The following is a 15,831-nucleotide window of genomic DNA, read 5'->3' on the forward strand; positions in this document are numbered from 1 at the left end:
GAACTCAGCATAGGAACAATGGCAGCCATTTACGCATCTGTCATCCTGAAGCTGAACAACTCAGTTCTTCTAGATATGATTCTGTCCTCCCACCTGGCAACTTGACTGGAATTCCTTGAAAGTTTTTTTTGACAAAGACTACTAAGTGAGCCCAAGCAGGTCAGGACTGGCTGAGAGAGCATCAGGCACAGCAGATTTTAGGTAGGGTGGGGTCTCAGGGAGTCATCAGGGTGGAGCTAGTGGAGCTTACCAGCCAATGCAAATTCACATTTGACATTGTAGGGGGAGGGCTTAACACAGGGATAATAACAGCCATCCTTCCAGCCCTCACCCCAAAGCCACACAACTCACTTTCTCCTTGGATGCCCCTGGTGCTTCTACCCAAGCCACTTTCTCTCCATTGAAGCCCAAGGTAAGTGCTTGCAAGTGAGAGCTTTTGTACTGGCCCTCTAAGAGGATACCTGCGTTTCCAGAAGCCTTCTCTTTCACCTTGACAGATAAAATTATGGACAGATGTTATGTGGGCTCCTTTCCCTGGCTTTGGTGTTCTGGATGGGGGGAGTGCAGCATGGAGCTGAGTCCTCAGGGAGGTTCTCTGCAGCTGAGATGTCCCTCTGGATTCTCAACTGCCACAAGTGGGTGACAGTCCAGCCTGTTTTGCATCCCTGCCCCTCCTACCCAGTCTCTAAGTGGTCTCTTCTTTATATCCTTAGTTATCAGACTCCTTTTCAACTGGTCTTCTTTTCAACTGGTCTTTAGATGGTTATCTATTCAGATGGTTATCCATTCGGGTGGTGATCCATTCAGATAGTTGATTACTCTCTAGTTTAGTTGTAATTTTGATGTGGTCGTGGGAGGGATAAGTGCAGCATCACCTATTCTGCCATTTTGACCTGATCCTTGTCTGACTTGTTTCTCTTCTCTTGGGGATCACAATTCTGTATTTCCTGTTTTCAATATTTGAAAAAACAGTCATTTCCAATAAAAGGGCAATCTTGAATCATTGTTGGTTCATGCTGCCCTACCCTTTCCTCACAAATCTCTGTTTGTAAAGGTTTCTTCCTCCCTGTATGAGAAAGAGAAGGATGACTAAATTGCTAGAAACTCTATCAACGCAGAAGCAGCTACTTAAATCTACATAACAACTTTACCCTTGTTTATTGTGCTTTGCCAAATAACCCTCCATAACTGGGAAATTATTTTTCCTCCCCCATATCCAGAAGCTTTCTGAACATTTATTTTTATGTGGAATTGTTTTAAAGTAACTTCCCAGACGTCAAGACATTCCACCATAAATACATCAGGTGCATATTAAAAAAAATAATAAAAGCACTTTCTTCTATAACTAAAATAACACTTTTTCTGTTACAAATATTGTATTAATTTTTTTGTATTACTTAATAACCAGTCCACATTTAAATTTTCCTTAATGTTCCCCAAATCATATATAATTACAAAACAAGATCCAATTTGAGATCACACATTTCATCTGACTGCTAGTTTTTTAAGCCCTATTTAGTCTGGCTAGTCACATATTAATGGCATTGTCTTGCTGAAGAGACTGGCTCATAGTGATTTATCTGATTGTTGCCTGTGACATCATTTACCTTTTTCTTGTAAGTTGAAAATTAGATATAAAAGCTTGATTAGATTTAAACCATTTGGGTACAATACATCTAGATGATGTGTATTATTTCATCAGAGAACTCATGATATCTCATTGACCACTAGTGGCATGCTGAGAGAGACCCCTGGGGGGTGGGGATACCATCTTGATCCCTCTGTTAGTGTTTCTGTAGCCCCATACAGATGTTCAGTTTTCCACCAATCAGTTTTAAGGGGGTCAACACCAGTTCTCTACCTGAATCAAAGATTGAATTGTTCTGGAGTTATTGTTTCTTGATTTTATTATTTTCTATATCTTATTTGGGGCATTCTTTATTAGCTGGGGCTACCTAGTTACCCTTGTAGGGGAGGAAAAATAACTTTGCCTGTACTCTTTTAGATTTTTGGCTAAGACTTTCCTGTAATATGATTAACAGGAGAAAAACCAACAGAAGTTTAATAACATGTACACCTCCTATATATATGTTGGACATCTGGGGAAACTGAGTAACTCTCCAAAATGGCCTAAACCTCCACCTTAAAAACCATCTCCAGATAAAGACAAACAAGATGTTGAGGAGTAGGGGGAGCCAGTTATGAGAAGTTATCAGGCAAAGCACAGCAAACAGGGTTGATTCAAATAGTTGTTTTCTCCGCTGGTAAGAGTCAGCCACCTTCCTCTTCCTGGTGCAGGACTCTACATAATAACCACACTCCCTTGCTTTTGTACAGAACAGTATATCTTGACACTCTTTCCAGAACAGTGTATTCCTACCTTTTTATAACTTCTTATGTTACATTCCCTCATCCATCATTTGAATAGTCTCACTAGGTTAAGGGACTATGTAGCTTCACAAGGGTAGATAAAGCCAAGAAAAATGGGCTGTCAAGCTCCACCCACTCACCTTTGCAAAATGGTAGCAACAAGGCAAACAGTAGCTTCGTGCGCTCTGTGGGCAGCAGTCATAGTAACAATACCCTTGTCAGACCCCTTACACGGTGACGTTAGAGACTGTGCTCCCAGAAAGCCTTCAGTCTGGTTTTCCAGTCCACCCAACATTTCTCTGGGCTGCCTGGGATCCTTTTAATAAATGCCTTCTGCTGTTTAAATGACCAGAGCATGTTTTTCTCACTTACAGCTAGAAACTCTGACATAAATATTCTTTATAAAAACATAATGATTGGACAATACTAGTGTAGAGAATGAGAGAAAAAAGAGTGTACTATCTGCCCTTACTTCATCTGTTATGAATTATCTTTGACCCACTCTCTCTTAACTTGTCCTCAACATTTTTTATCCTGATTTTATTCACTTAAAATGGTGAAAAAGAAAGAAAAGAACAACTAAGATTTTTGAATTCCATGTTTTTCTTCTTTTGTTGTGAACAAGGATTATAATTGGAGATACTAAACTGAAGGTTAGCCCTCTGCCCAACACCTGCATTTTCCAGTATCCATTATCCTTCTCCTCTTTCTCTGGGAACAAAGATTGCTCTGTGTATGACTGCATTCAGGATAGGAATGGTGCAGAGAGGAGACTTAAATTGAGTGTTGACTTTCGGGTTCCTATAGAGATTCTAATAAATTTCCCTCAACAGTGGAAGCATTAATCTTCATAACTTGATTTTCGGTTTCAAAGCCAGACAGATTTGAGGCTACCAAGACATTTGGTGATTTGGATTTCAGAAATCCAAAAATATTATCATTGAATATGTAAGGGTGGAAAACATTTCCCCTTCTTCCCTTCTAGGTTTTTGGCTTTCCTACTAATCAAGTTGACATACGACAGATTAACAGGAGGAAAACAAATTTAATCACACACATACAGGAGCCCCACAATGAATGAGACTCAAAGGTAGTGGGCAGTCAAGGTGTATCTCTCATCCTGAGCTAAGGAGCAAGGCGTCAGGTCTAGAACTTCTTGGGAAAGAAGGACAATGCCTAGGGAGAAGAGAAGAGCTGATGTTTGGTAAGCAGATATAGCTCTCCTGCTGGTATAAGCTCCCACTCTAAATTCTTTTAGATAGTTAAGAAGGAGGTAAAAACCTTTACCCAAGTCTGCTGGGTCTTAATTTCCTTCAGTTCAAAATAACCTATATGCCAACGTGGTACAATATGGGATGGTGTATTCTACTCCCCTTTAAATATCAGTTGTAAAATCAGGAGAACTCACATCCTAATGTTTATGCCAAAACACAAGAGCTGAGAAGATTAAAGGATGCCATAAGGAGGGGTTTGGGTATGCTTCCCAGTCCTGAAGGCACTGAGGCTGAGGGGGTGAGTGGACCAGGAGAAGCCCCGGGGTGACGCAGGAGTATAGGAGAGAGCTTTGCGGATCTGGCTTTCCAGGAGCAGAGAAGCTCAGAAGAAGCAGTCAACGAGGGACTATAAAGACAATTAACATCAGCAGCTAGTGTCCACAGAGAAGTGACCACATGGCAGATCCTTGCCCCTGATAGCATAGTCCTTGATATGTATCACTTAGCTCACTGCCTGGAAAATGGGAGCTAAGTCATAATGTCGCTCCTGTTGTTATCACTCTTACTTTGAATAGGCAGGAGCACTCCTCAGACACTGTTGGAATCAAGCACTTGCCCAATTACTACTGAAAAGAAGGACTGGCTAATTCCCAAGAGAGCATCAGTGCAGAAGGGCTCTGGGAACACTGAGATCTGGGAAAGTCAGCGTTGAGAATGGAGTGGAAGCGTCGGCCTAGCGTGCGGAGGACCCGGGTTCGATTCCCGGCCAGGGCACACAGGAGAAGCGCCCATTTGCTTCTCCACCCCTCCGCCGCGCTTTCCTCTCTGTCTCTCTCTTCCCCTTCCGCAGCCGAGGCTCCATTGGAGCAAAGATCGCCTGGGCGCTGGGGATGGCTCCTTGGCCTCTGCCCCAGGCGCTAGAGTGGCTCTGGTCGCAACATGGCGACGCCCCGGAGGGGCAGAGCGTCGCCCCCCGGTGGGCGTGCCGGGTGGATCCCGGTCGGGCGCATGCGGGAGTCTGTCTGACTGTCTCTCCCTGTTTCCAGCTTTAGAAAAATGCAAAAGGAAAAAAAAAAAAAAAAAGAGAATGGAGTGGAACATTGGATTCTGGGAAGCCGGGAGCCCTGCGTCATGCTGGTGATTTCAAGAGTCTCTGATATTAAAAGGATAGCAGTCAGGCTGCATAAATTCAGGCAAAGAGAGTAGGAAAAGGGGGTACTCTGAGGCCTATGGCCAAGTGAGAAGACTTAGATATTCGGGTATCATGGAAACCTCACAGAATGATCTGGGTAAAGCATGGCGTAACCTAGACAAGGCTGTTAACCAGGGACTTGATTTTCTCCTCTTTCTCTTGTGCTTTTCTCTAGCAGAAGTGATCTTGGATGCTTTCCATGACTCCTCCGTTTCTGCTTAACCCTCTCCCTGAGACTGGGACCCCTCTGGGAGCCTCATTACTTCTGTGTTTCTTGTCTTGATCTGCCCGCCAATCTGTAGGGCTTGGACTGCTTTTTATGGTTAACATAAAAGTTTATTTTAAAAATGTGTGGAGATTTGCACTCCTTTCCTCATAATAGAGTGTACACTGCCTCGAGACCAGGAGCCCACATTTTATGAGATGCTTTATATTATGTACAATGCAAACAAAGAAGACTTTTCAAATGTTAACTGACTGACATCAATTCTGATGACAACGCTCTTGACTCGCCTCAGCGTCACAACTGAAAATATCAAACAGCACTAGGTGTACCAAGCATGTTTGTTCTTCTTTCCCAAGAGGACTAGCTTGCATTTCTCTAAGCAATGTCACCTTAGTGGCTCACCAGAACGTAACCTTGTCCAATAAATTTGTCTGGCACATGACATCATAGAGGCTGAAGCTGATGACCTTTTGAACACACCAGGGTTTCTGGCTTTTCCCCTTGGCTCGAAGTTTTGGAGTGTTTGTTCATGTTTTCTTAACTTTGTCCCACATTGCCTTTTATTTAAAAACTTTGCACTGATTGGCAAATTAATGAGGCTTAATATAACTCTATGTGTAAAACACAGTACAACATTGACACCAAGCACGCTTTCCCAATATGAGCTACTCTTTTTTTTTTTTTTTTTTTTTTTTGTGGCAGAGACAGAGAAAGTCAGACAGAGGGACAGCTAGGGACAGACAGGAAGGGAGAGAGATGAAAAACATCAATTCTTCATTGCGGTTCCTTAGTTGTTCATTGATTGATTTCTCATATGTGCCTTGACAGGAAGGCTACAGCAGACTGAGTGACCCCTTGCTGGAGCCAGTGACCTTGGGCTCAAGCTGGTGAGCCTTGCTCAAACCAGATGAGCCCACGCTCAAGCTGGCAACCTCGGGGTCTTGAACCTAGGTCCCCATATCCCAGTCCAATGCTTTATCCACTGTGCTACCGCCTGGTCAGTTACACATGAGAAAGCAATATGAGCTATTCTTATGATCGATCTCCAGAGAAATAATTGTATTCATCTTTCTCTAATGTAACCATATGCCACACTATATGATAAAGCAAGACCTGAGTTGTTGAACATGTCCCAGCTATTTTCCCTGCATTTCCTACTTTCCGAAGTGGTCACAATATTAGCAGAGGAAGAGCTACGTGAAAAGGAACTGCATTCTCCATGCATTATTCATGGCCTCCGGACGCAGATAGGGCTGGCCTAGTTTCCTGTTTCCTCGGGGGCGTCTTACGCAGCCACATTAACTGTGACTGTTCGCAGTCGTGGCAGGTAGTATTTTATTCAGCCAAATCTAGACATCCACACAATCTTAAAACTTGAGAAGAAAGCCAAAGTCCCTTTTGGAAAATTGATTTGTAAGAAATTTACTGTCTATTTGAGTAGTATGCTCATTCTGAGGCAGATCTCTAAGGGTTGTATGATGGGATTTAAGCCTATAAAATGTATAAGGGACAATTTCCTGTATGGAACATGCTTCTCCTTCAATCAAGGACGTAATGTTACTTCTTTCTACCATAGAGCTGGAAATGAGGACTAGCAATGTCGCCATGTGTGCCTCTTCCCAGGCTTCTCAAATTTTTATCTATATCATAATCACTTGGGGAATGTGAGAAAGTCAGAATCCAGCGCCTCTCCATTTTCAGGTCCTCCTGCACACACAGATTCTAATTCACTAGGTCATGTAGCGGGTCCCCCAAGTCTGACTTTTTAACTAGGGCACCAGGTGACTCAGCAAGTGTACCGACCACAATTCGAGAAACGCTGATGAAGTCCATTCACGGTCTTTCCTTCAGTGAGCATTTACTGAGTGCACGGGACAAAATTGGGCATCACAAACAAAAACTGTTCATGGAGTGTGTTAGAAGAATACAAAATACTGATGAGATAAAGTTTTCAAAGCATGTTCCCATCCACTGTTTCCTCTCCATGTGAGAAAGGCAGAGTAGCTGTTAGCATTTCCATTTCACACACACACAGACACACACACACACACACACACACACACACACAATTTGAGTAATTTCCCCAAGTTCCTATGGCTACTAGATGACAGACATGGCTAATATGCAGAACTTTGGACAGCTAAGGTTGGAAGGAGAAAAGTTACGATGATAAGTACACTAACCTCCCTGAAAAAACAAAGACAGGAGGCTGCGCTTACACGAATGTTCATTGCTATATCGGTCATAGAGAAAAATTGGAAACAATCTAAATGTTTATCAATAAGGATCTGGTTTTTTAAAAAGCAACAATCATGTATCCATACAATAGAATATTCTGTAGTCCTTCAAAGGGAAAAGGAAGATCTTTATGAACACTGAAAAATATTTTCTTTTATGCATGAGTTTAAAACTCTGAGAGGCCATTTGCTTCTGCACATCAAGAGAAAGAGACAGACTGAGCTCTAAGAGGTACGGATTATAGCTCTATTTCTGGGCACTCTGGTGAACAGGTGCTATTGGACCACTTAATCAGCAGAGGTTTCACTGGATCTTCCATGGAACAGTGTACAAGAGATAATTTCTCTAAATTGAGTTGTATGTGAATTTGAGAAGGATCTGGCATAGAAAGAAATAACTACATTGGGGTTGACAGCCACTGCCGGGGGTTTTTCTCTTTAGAACTATAATTGTTTTTAACTGTAATTATAATATGTACTATTTTATTTCAGATGGCATAATAGTATAATATCAATGTATGCATCGACATAATATAAAGGCATTAGTGTATGAGCCAAATATTATAAAAATAAAACCTAATATTTAAAAAATAATAATAATTGTTATACACTGTTAAAGGGGAAAGCTTGTAGGAATTCTGTGGGAGAAGGTGAATCTTTGAGTCTTGGAGGGCAAGAATTGGCTGGGAGGAAGGGGAAAAAAGCACATATTTGAAAAAAGAGGTTTACCAATTCATCACTTTAGAGCACATTAAGATGGTATTTTATTACTTTTTCTTGTATGCTTTTCAGATTTGAGTCATGTGCATTACCAATAGCATTCTACTCTCAGCCAGTCATTGTGTGCCTCTCCTGGGCAGGCCTAAGGGGACAAAGACAGCAAAACAAACTCCCTGCCCTGGCGGGACAACAATCTTAACCTTTATTTTTCAATCTGCAAAAAAATTCTGTTCAAAGTAAAACAAGCATAGATGCATTCCTCAAAAGATGAGCCTTCGTCCGCAAAAAGGCTTTTGGATGACAGTCTAGTGTCTTTGGTGTCTGGTTTATTATTTTTAACAAGATCAAAGGCTTTCTACATTTGTCAATACTGAAATTACTTTTTTTTTTTGAAAACAAAAGACTACTTTCATTTATTTATTTATTTAATTCATGAAAAACAAAGCCTAAAAGAAAACAACATTTTGAACAACTAAGGAGCCGCAACGAAGAACTGATGCTTCTCATCTCTCTCCCTTCCTGTCTGACTGTCCCTATCTATCCCTCTCTCTGACTCTCTCTGTCTCTGTCAAAAGAAGAAAGAAAGAAAGAAAGAAAGAAAGAAAGAAAGAAAGAAAGAAAGAAAGAAAGAAGGGAAGGAAGGAGGGAGGGAGAGAGAGAGAAAGAGAGAGAAAGAAAGAGAAATAAAGAGAGAGAGAGAGAAAGAAAGAAAGAAAAAAGAAAGAAAAAGAAAGAAGGAAAGAAACATTTAATCCCTATAAGAGAGGCTTGTGACATTTCCAGGTCGTGTGCCCCCTTAAGAATCTGAGGAAGCCCTGGCCGGTTGGCTCAGCGGTAGAGCGTCGGTCTGACGTGCTGGGGACCCGGGTTCGATTCCCGGCCAGGGCACATAGGAGAAGCGCCCATTTGCTTCTCCACCCCCACCCCCTCCTTCCTCTCTGTCTCTCTCTTCCCCTCCCGCAGCTGAGGCTCCATTGGAGCAAAGATGGCCCGGGCGCTGGGGATGGCTCCTTGGCCTCTGCCCCAGGCACTAGAGTGGCTCTGGTCGCAAAAGAGCGACGCCCCAGACGGGCAGAGCATCGCCCCCTGGTGGGCAGAGCGTCGCCCCTGGTGGGTGTGCCGGGTGGATCCCAGTCAGGCGCATGCGGGAGTCTGTCTGACTGTCTCTCCCCGTTTCCAGCTTCAGAAAAATACAAAAAAAAAAAAAAAAAAAAAAAAGAATCTGAGGAAAGCAAGGAACTGGCCTCTCATGCAATAGGCACCTGCGCATGAAATATCGCAAACAATTTCAGGAGCCTCCAGACCCCAAACCCATCCATGAGCACCAATTGTCAACTACCAGTTCTGGAAGTTTGTTCTTTTCAAATGCAAACTTGGCACTATGTATTCAGCAAATATTTTTAGAGCACCTATACTATGCAAAAGTGTTGTCAGAAGCGGGGTAGCAACCTGTGTTTACCGGGCTCTCCAGCTGATGGTGATGCACATTGAGGTTGGAGAGCCTGTAGCCTAAAACACAATAGCTGCGCTCAAGCCCGCCCTGCAGACGCTCTGATTGATATGGTCTACTGAGTATGTATGAAAACCCCTCCAGGAAATTCTCATGGGCAGCCATAGTTGAGACGCCTTATTTTAATGTGCTCTCTGATTCCTGATAAATATATATAGTCCCCAAAGGAAGAGTATCTGTAACTTGCACCGAGCTACCTCCGGCTCCCAGCACGCACAGTGGCGCTGCACTGGGAGCTCTGACGCAGCCAGGGTGACCAGGCAGTCTCCCTTCCTTCAGAGGGCACTTCCGGCTGTGTTCCAGCACTCCTCCTCCCTCCAGCTAACTTACTGTTCAAGAGCAGGAGCCCCAAGTCCTGCTTTGCAGTTAATTAATAAGTATTAATTTCTCTTTTAGAGTTGTTCTGGTGGGAAAGATCAAATACAATCTCTGAGTGGTCTGTATGAAGCTAGAGGACAGGAAATCCATTCTTGGGGTGGAGGCTTTCAACTTCCAATTGCTTTCCTTAGTGACGGATAGATCAATTTTTGTTACTGATCAGCTGCTCTGCTAACAAATTCTGGTAAGACACCTATTTCACAAGTAATGGAGAAATCTTTGTTTGGAAGAGTTTATAGTGTTTTGATCCACACGGGAGACAATTTTTGCAAGTCACTGTCCTCTGGAATTTCTGCCTGGAGTCACTAATGTCAGATAAAAGACACTGCCTTGCCCAATCAAGGGATTTTAATTTAATAATGGAATATATATATAATTTAAAAATAATAAATATCACTATTTCATTGAGCATTTATTATAAATGGACCCTGTAGTGGATATATTGCATGCACTAGTTAATATATTATTTACAAGAATAATTCAGATAGGCCCTGGCTGGTAGTTCAGTGGATAGAGCACTGGCCTGGCGTATGGACATCCCAGGTGTGATTCCCAGTCAGGTTACACAGGCGAAGTGACCGTTTGCTTCTCTCCCCTTTCCTCTCCCCATTCTCTTCCTCTTCCTCTCCTATAGCCAGTGGCTTGATTGGTTTGAACGTGGCCCCAGGTGCTGATGATAGCTCAGCTGGTCCAAGCCCATCAGCCTTGAGTGCTAAAAAGAGCTTGGTACTGAAGCATCAGCCCCAGATGGGGTGGCTGGGTGAATCACGTTTGGGGCATATGCAGAAGTCTGCCTCACTATCTTCCCTCCTCTCACCTAAAAAAAGAATAATTCAGTTATTATTCCCGTTCTGTAGATGTTGTTCAAATTCAAATACTCAGGATTCAAATCCCAGACCTTTCTGATTCCAGAATCTATGAACTTTTTACCATATTGCACTATTTTCCATCTTATTATGACACATTGAATCCTATTGTTTGTATGCTTCATAAATTACCATGAGTAAAGACTTATATGACAGAACTTCAAACTCCTTTTGCCAATGAACATTTAAAATGTTTGAGAAGGTAGCTGTACAATGCTCATCATCTGCCTGTTCTCATTATTAGAGCTGCCTCGGTTTTAAGCTAGTAAAATACTCTCATTCAATATTGGATTTATCTTGGCAGATGTATGAGAGCCTGCAGAATGGATTAACTCATTCACACGATCATCTATTACTGTATTAAAGTTACATAGAGCAAAATACTGCTCTAAGATTATCTGCTGTCAAGGAGAAAAAAAGCTAGCCATGTAGTTTAAGCAAGAGACTATCCACTCAGGGCCTGATGTATATGATATTTCTTTATATTAATTGGCATAAATACACTTTGCCAAATCTTTACTTGGCTCAGTTACATGATCCTGACTTGACAACAGCTTGTGAGAAGAGAGAGTTTTAGATAAAAAATAATTTTTTGCCTGACCTGTGGTGGCGCAGTGGATAAAGCATCGACCTGGAATGCTGAGGTCGCTGGTTCGAAACCCTGGGCTTGCCCAGTCAAGGCACATATGGGAGTTGATGCTTCCTGCTCCTCCCTCCTTCTCTTTCCCTTATCTCTCTCTCTCTCTTTCTCTTTCTTCCCCCTTCTCTAAAATGAATAAATAAAATCTTAAAACAAAAAGAATTTTGGGACATGAGCTATTTAACACCATGATTCTTACAAGGATTAGGAATTATAATGACTTATTTGGCTTGTAACAAAATACCCATACTGTGTTCCCTAGGCATAAGCAGTAGATGCAAAGTCTTTCTTTTAAAGAGTTTCCACATCTATCCATCTACTCTTTTAGAAGCTTGAAGGACTGTTTACAACCCCCCCCCACCCACCCAGTAAAGACATTTGGCCCCACAAGATTAATTACCTGTTTAGGTTTACCCGCAGGAAACAAACAGTTGTGAAGTTCTGCATTCTACCCATAAGCCTGTTTCACTGCCCTATGTTGCAAATTTGATTTATGAATGATAAATATATTTTTAATCCTCAGCTTTATCATGTTGGATTATAAAGGTGCATTTCATTATTTTTTAAAAATAGAATTAAAAAGGCCTGATTGGAGGAAAGAAAAGTTTCAAACAAAAATAATAAAAATAACTTTCACCCATATTGCTTTTTCTCACCACAACCATGGTCCCTAAATGCTCAGGCCTCGTGTTGGCCTGGAATTGCCACATTTTCAAGAAAGAGATATTATGCTTGTTAGGAATATCAGTTATTCCAACCACAAATGAATGTTGATTTATTACATCAATAAACCTTTTCAGAAAATTAGCATTTTGAATTCATAAAGTATTTATTAGGTCAGGTATAGGCAAAAAGAGAGATACTTAAATTAATCACATGTTGTATCTAATGCCACTGTCATTTATTTGCATTTTGTTCATGGAAAAGCAATGTTAAAATAACTTTTAAGGTCTAATACAATATTTTTAATAGTAGTGAAGAGGAAGACAATTTATATAGTTATCATTCAAATAAATTAATGTAAAATCATTTGATAAAGTATTGATATTTCTTTAAAAGCAGAAGAAGCATTATTCAAATAATTTTTAATAATATGGGAAATGTTCACAAAATAATTCTAAGAGAAAAACAAGGTATAAAATTTTTCCCAATGAACAAATACACAAAATATCAGAAAGTAATATAGTAGAATATTAGCAGTACTTAAATATGGGAGATAAGGTTGTGGGTAATGTTCATTTTATTTATTTTTTTAAAAATAAATATTTTACAATGGGCACATATTTATATTTAATAAAAAGAATTATTTTGGTCCATCAGCAGGAAGAAAATTTTGAAAAATCTGATAAATTTTCCAGTAAGTACCTAAGAATTGCTTAATTGAAATGATAAATGTCCCCAATCAGTCTTATTAGAGATATTCATGTTTGAATGTAAAATGTTCATGGAAGTAAATCTATTTTATAGAGAACCACAGGTTCCTAATATCTTCCTTGGGGAGTTTGGTCTTATTTTTATTTTTTTTAATTTATTCATCTTAGAAAGGAGAGAGAGAGGGAGAGGAGAGAGAGACAGAGAGAGAAGGAGGGAGGAGCAGGAAGCATCAACTCCCATATGTGCCTTGACCAGGCAAGCTCAGGGTTTCGAACCCGAGAGCACAGCATTCCAGGTCGATGCTTTATCCACTGTGCCACCACAGGTCAGGCAGGGAGTTTGGACTTATAAGACATTGGTTTGTGTATATGTATTGTTTTCATGCTAGAAAAAGAAGATGCCTGGTATAAAGTACGTTCTTAATAAATATTTGTTAAATAAATGACGAACGAAAAAATGAATGGCTAGGAGATGATTTCTCAGATTGTGATAAGTGAAGAGGTCATCCTTTCCCCACTTTTTTTACCATTGCAATCTTGAATTCTTTTTTTAATCAATCAGAAAGTTTGTGCGTATGCATTTTTTTCTACAAATATTTTAAACATGATTTTCTCTAAGACTTTAGGAGGATTTGTTTTACTTGCTTATAACAGCATTACGAATTCAACTAATACTAAAACTACCTGTGTCTTAATGAGGGTGTGACATTTTTCTGTCAATATTGCAAAGAAAGCTTCAGACCTTGAACTTGCGTACAATTGTGTGAAAGCCTTGAAAACAGTAGAAGTTCCTCCCTATAGCACAAACCTTCCTGGGTGTTCCCCTGGAATAGAGCCTGGCAGTCAAGTCCACGGACAGTACATGGTAATGCCACTCATAGCTCTGCTTCTAACTGCCTTGTTGGTCAAACTTTGAAGCTCTGGAAGTACTAGGCTCAGACGCTAGACCTCAGTGTGCATAAAAAGCAATGAATATTCCCAAATCTGAGGAAAGAGCAGTGTCTAGGTCCACCCCACTGAGCAACCACCTACTCTTAACGAAAGTTGCATTTTTATACGAGGTGCTTTGTGGCTGTTCCCCAGTCCCTATTTTGCATTGATTTTCACAATCAATTTAGAGTCTTTTTTTTCAACCAATACAAATTAGTCAGCCCTATAGCATTTCAAAAAAAAAGAATATATAAAAATATTTTAAATTTTGTTTTTCCTCTATGCTTTCAGACTCTCAAGGATTTGAAGGTGCTTTTAAGCAACACATAAAATATAAATTATATAAATCAGGATCAGATAAAATGAAGGTGAAATACACACACACAGACACACACAATACTGTTCAATATTATTGGCTAGAGCTGGAACACAAATTTGGCTTTGAACTTCTTCTTGGAAAATATAGTCTAAAATAAAAGTCAGTTGCATTAGTATTTATTGTCCAAAAGAAAAAAAACTTAAGTTTTTCAGGCCAAGCAAAGATTTTATAGCCCTCAGTTCTGAAAGAATTACTTAAATACAGCATGGAAGGAACACTTAAATACAGAGTGAGACAAAAGTCAGTTTACAGCTCTGAGTACTTAAAATAGAGTTTATTCTTATATTGTTATTTCTTAATTATTGTATTATTTTTCCATACAAAACTGTAAACCTACTTTTGCCCCACCCTGTGCATGGTACATAATGACCTCAATAATATTTTTACAGCAAATTTCATAGACTGGTTCCTGTAGTCTTTCCAGTAATATCAATTTCATGACACTAGAAAACAACTCAGGGAGATCAGTCGGCAGTGAATCAAAACAGTGCTAAAGGATGTTACTTTCTTGAATTTTGGTTCAAACCCTGAGTAAAACCTTATTTAAAACATCACAATGGATGGATAGCTTAACCTGACATCATTTATCTGTCAATAGATGTAAATATAAAGTGTCATTTATTGAAGGAGCTTCCAGTCAAATACTTTAAGATTAACCAAAGTTGGTGTTGCTATTCTGTAATAAAATCATGGGTTAAACCAGTGGTAGTCAACCTGGTCCCTACCGTCCACTAGTGGGCATTCCAGCTTTCATGGTGGGCGGTAGCAGAGCAACCAAAGTATAAATAAAAAGATAGATTTAACTATAGTAAGTTGTTTTATAAAGATTTATTCTGCCAAACTTAGTGAAAATCCAACTTAAGGTACTTAGTAAGTAATTATTATTATAGGTTTTAACTTGCTGTAACTCAGCTTTATAAACTTTATAAAGTAAAGTTACTTCCCTACTTTATAAATCGCCATTACTGTGGAACCGGTGGGCGGCTAGAAAATTTTACTACTAACAGAGATACAAAAGTGGGCGGTAGGTATAAAAAGGTTGACTACCCCTGGGTTAAACCAATCCTTCCTGATGAAACTTTCTTCCTTGTTGACAAAGGTACTTGTAAACAAAGTTAGAGTTTTATTGGAACAACAATTTTGTAACTACTTTGGGAACAAATTTTTTTAAAATGCATTTTAATGATATCAACTTGTAACATTTGATGTTTGCATAAGGTAAACCTGTAACCAAGTAAGACAAAATAATTTGAAATTATCCAATGAAATAATAACATTTGGACTAACAATAAGCCTCCTCAATTAGCTTCATCAATTGCAGTGAGGCCTTGGGCAAGTTAGCCAGCTTCTCTGAGTTCATTTTCACTTGGAGAAGTGGGAATATATAACCAAAGATCAAAGATTAAGTGTCGAAGATAAGTTAAAAGTTTATTGTACTTTATAAAATGCCAAGCAAATGCTTCAAATTATCATGACTTCTGTTAAAGTTGTATAAATGACTATCAGAACTTTGTTTAGACTAAAAGTTCTGACTATAACCCTAATAATTTCCCCTAAAAGTCTTTACTCATTCAGCCTGACAAGTATTTGAGTGCCTACCAAATGCTTTTGGTGGAGCAAAATGGAAACAGAGGGGTTTAGCATGCAGCTTCTAAAACAATGTGTTGTCAGATGACACAATGAGTAGCTTTGACAGTAACTGCTCTGCAAGTTGAGAGTTATTGGAACAGAATGTCATAGGTTGATGAGAAGTCTTCTCAAAGGAGTAAGAAACCATAGACTGTTTTTCTTCTTCT

General features: G+C 39.9%; 1 protein-coding gene across 2 annotated transcripts in view; it reads left to right on the forward strand.

The window, feature by feature from the left end:
- Nucleotides 1-314: 314 nt before the first annotated feature.
- The window catches only part of ARG1 (arginase 1), a 42,981-nt gene continuing 27,464 nt past the window's right edge, over nt 315-15,831 (forward strand). Inside the window, exon 1 of one of the 2 annotated variants that reach the window (XM_066248005.1) lies at nt 315-412. The gene's annotated coding sequence lies outside the window, so the exon portion shown is untranslated. The remainder of the gene's footprint in view (nt 413-15,831) is intronic. The other variant, XM_066248007.1, reaches the window with a different exon arrangement.

The sequence above is a fragment of the Saccopteryx bilineata genome, chromosome 12 (assembly GCF_036850765.1).
Source record: "Saccopteryx bilineata isolate mSacBil1 chromosome 12, mSacBil1_pri_phased_curated, whole genome shotgun sequence".
In the NCBI taxonomy this organism is placed as follows: Eukaryota; Metazoa; Chordata; class Mammalia; order Chiroptera; family Emballonuridae; genus Saccopteryx; species Saccopteryx bilineata.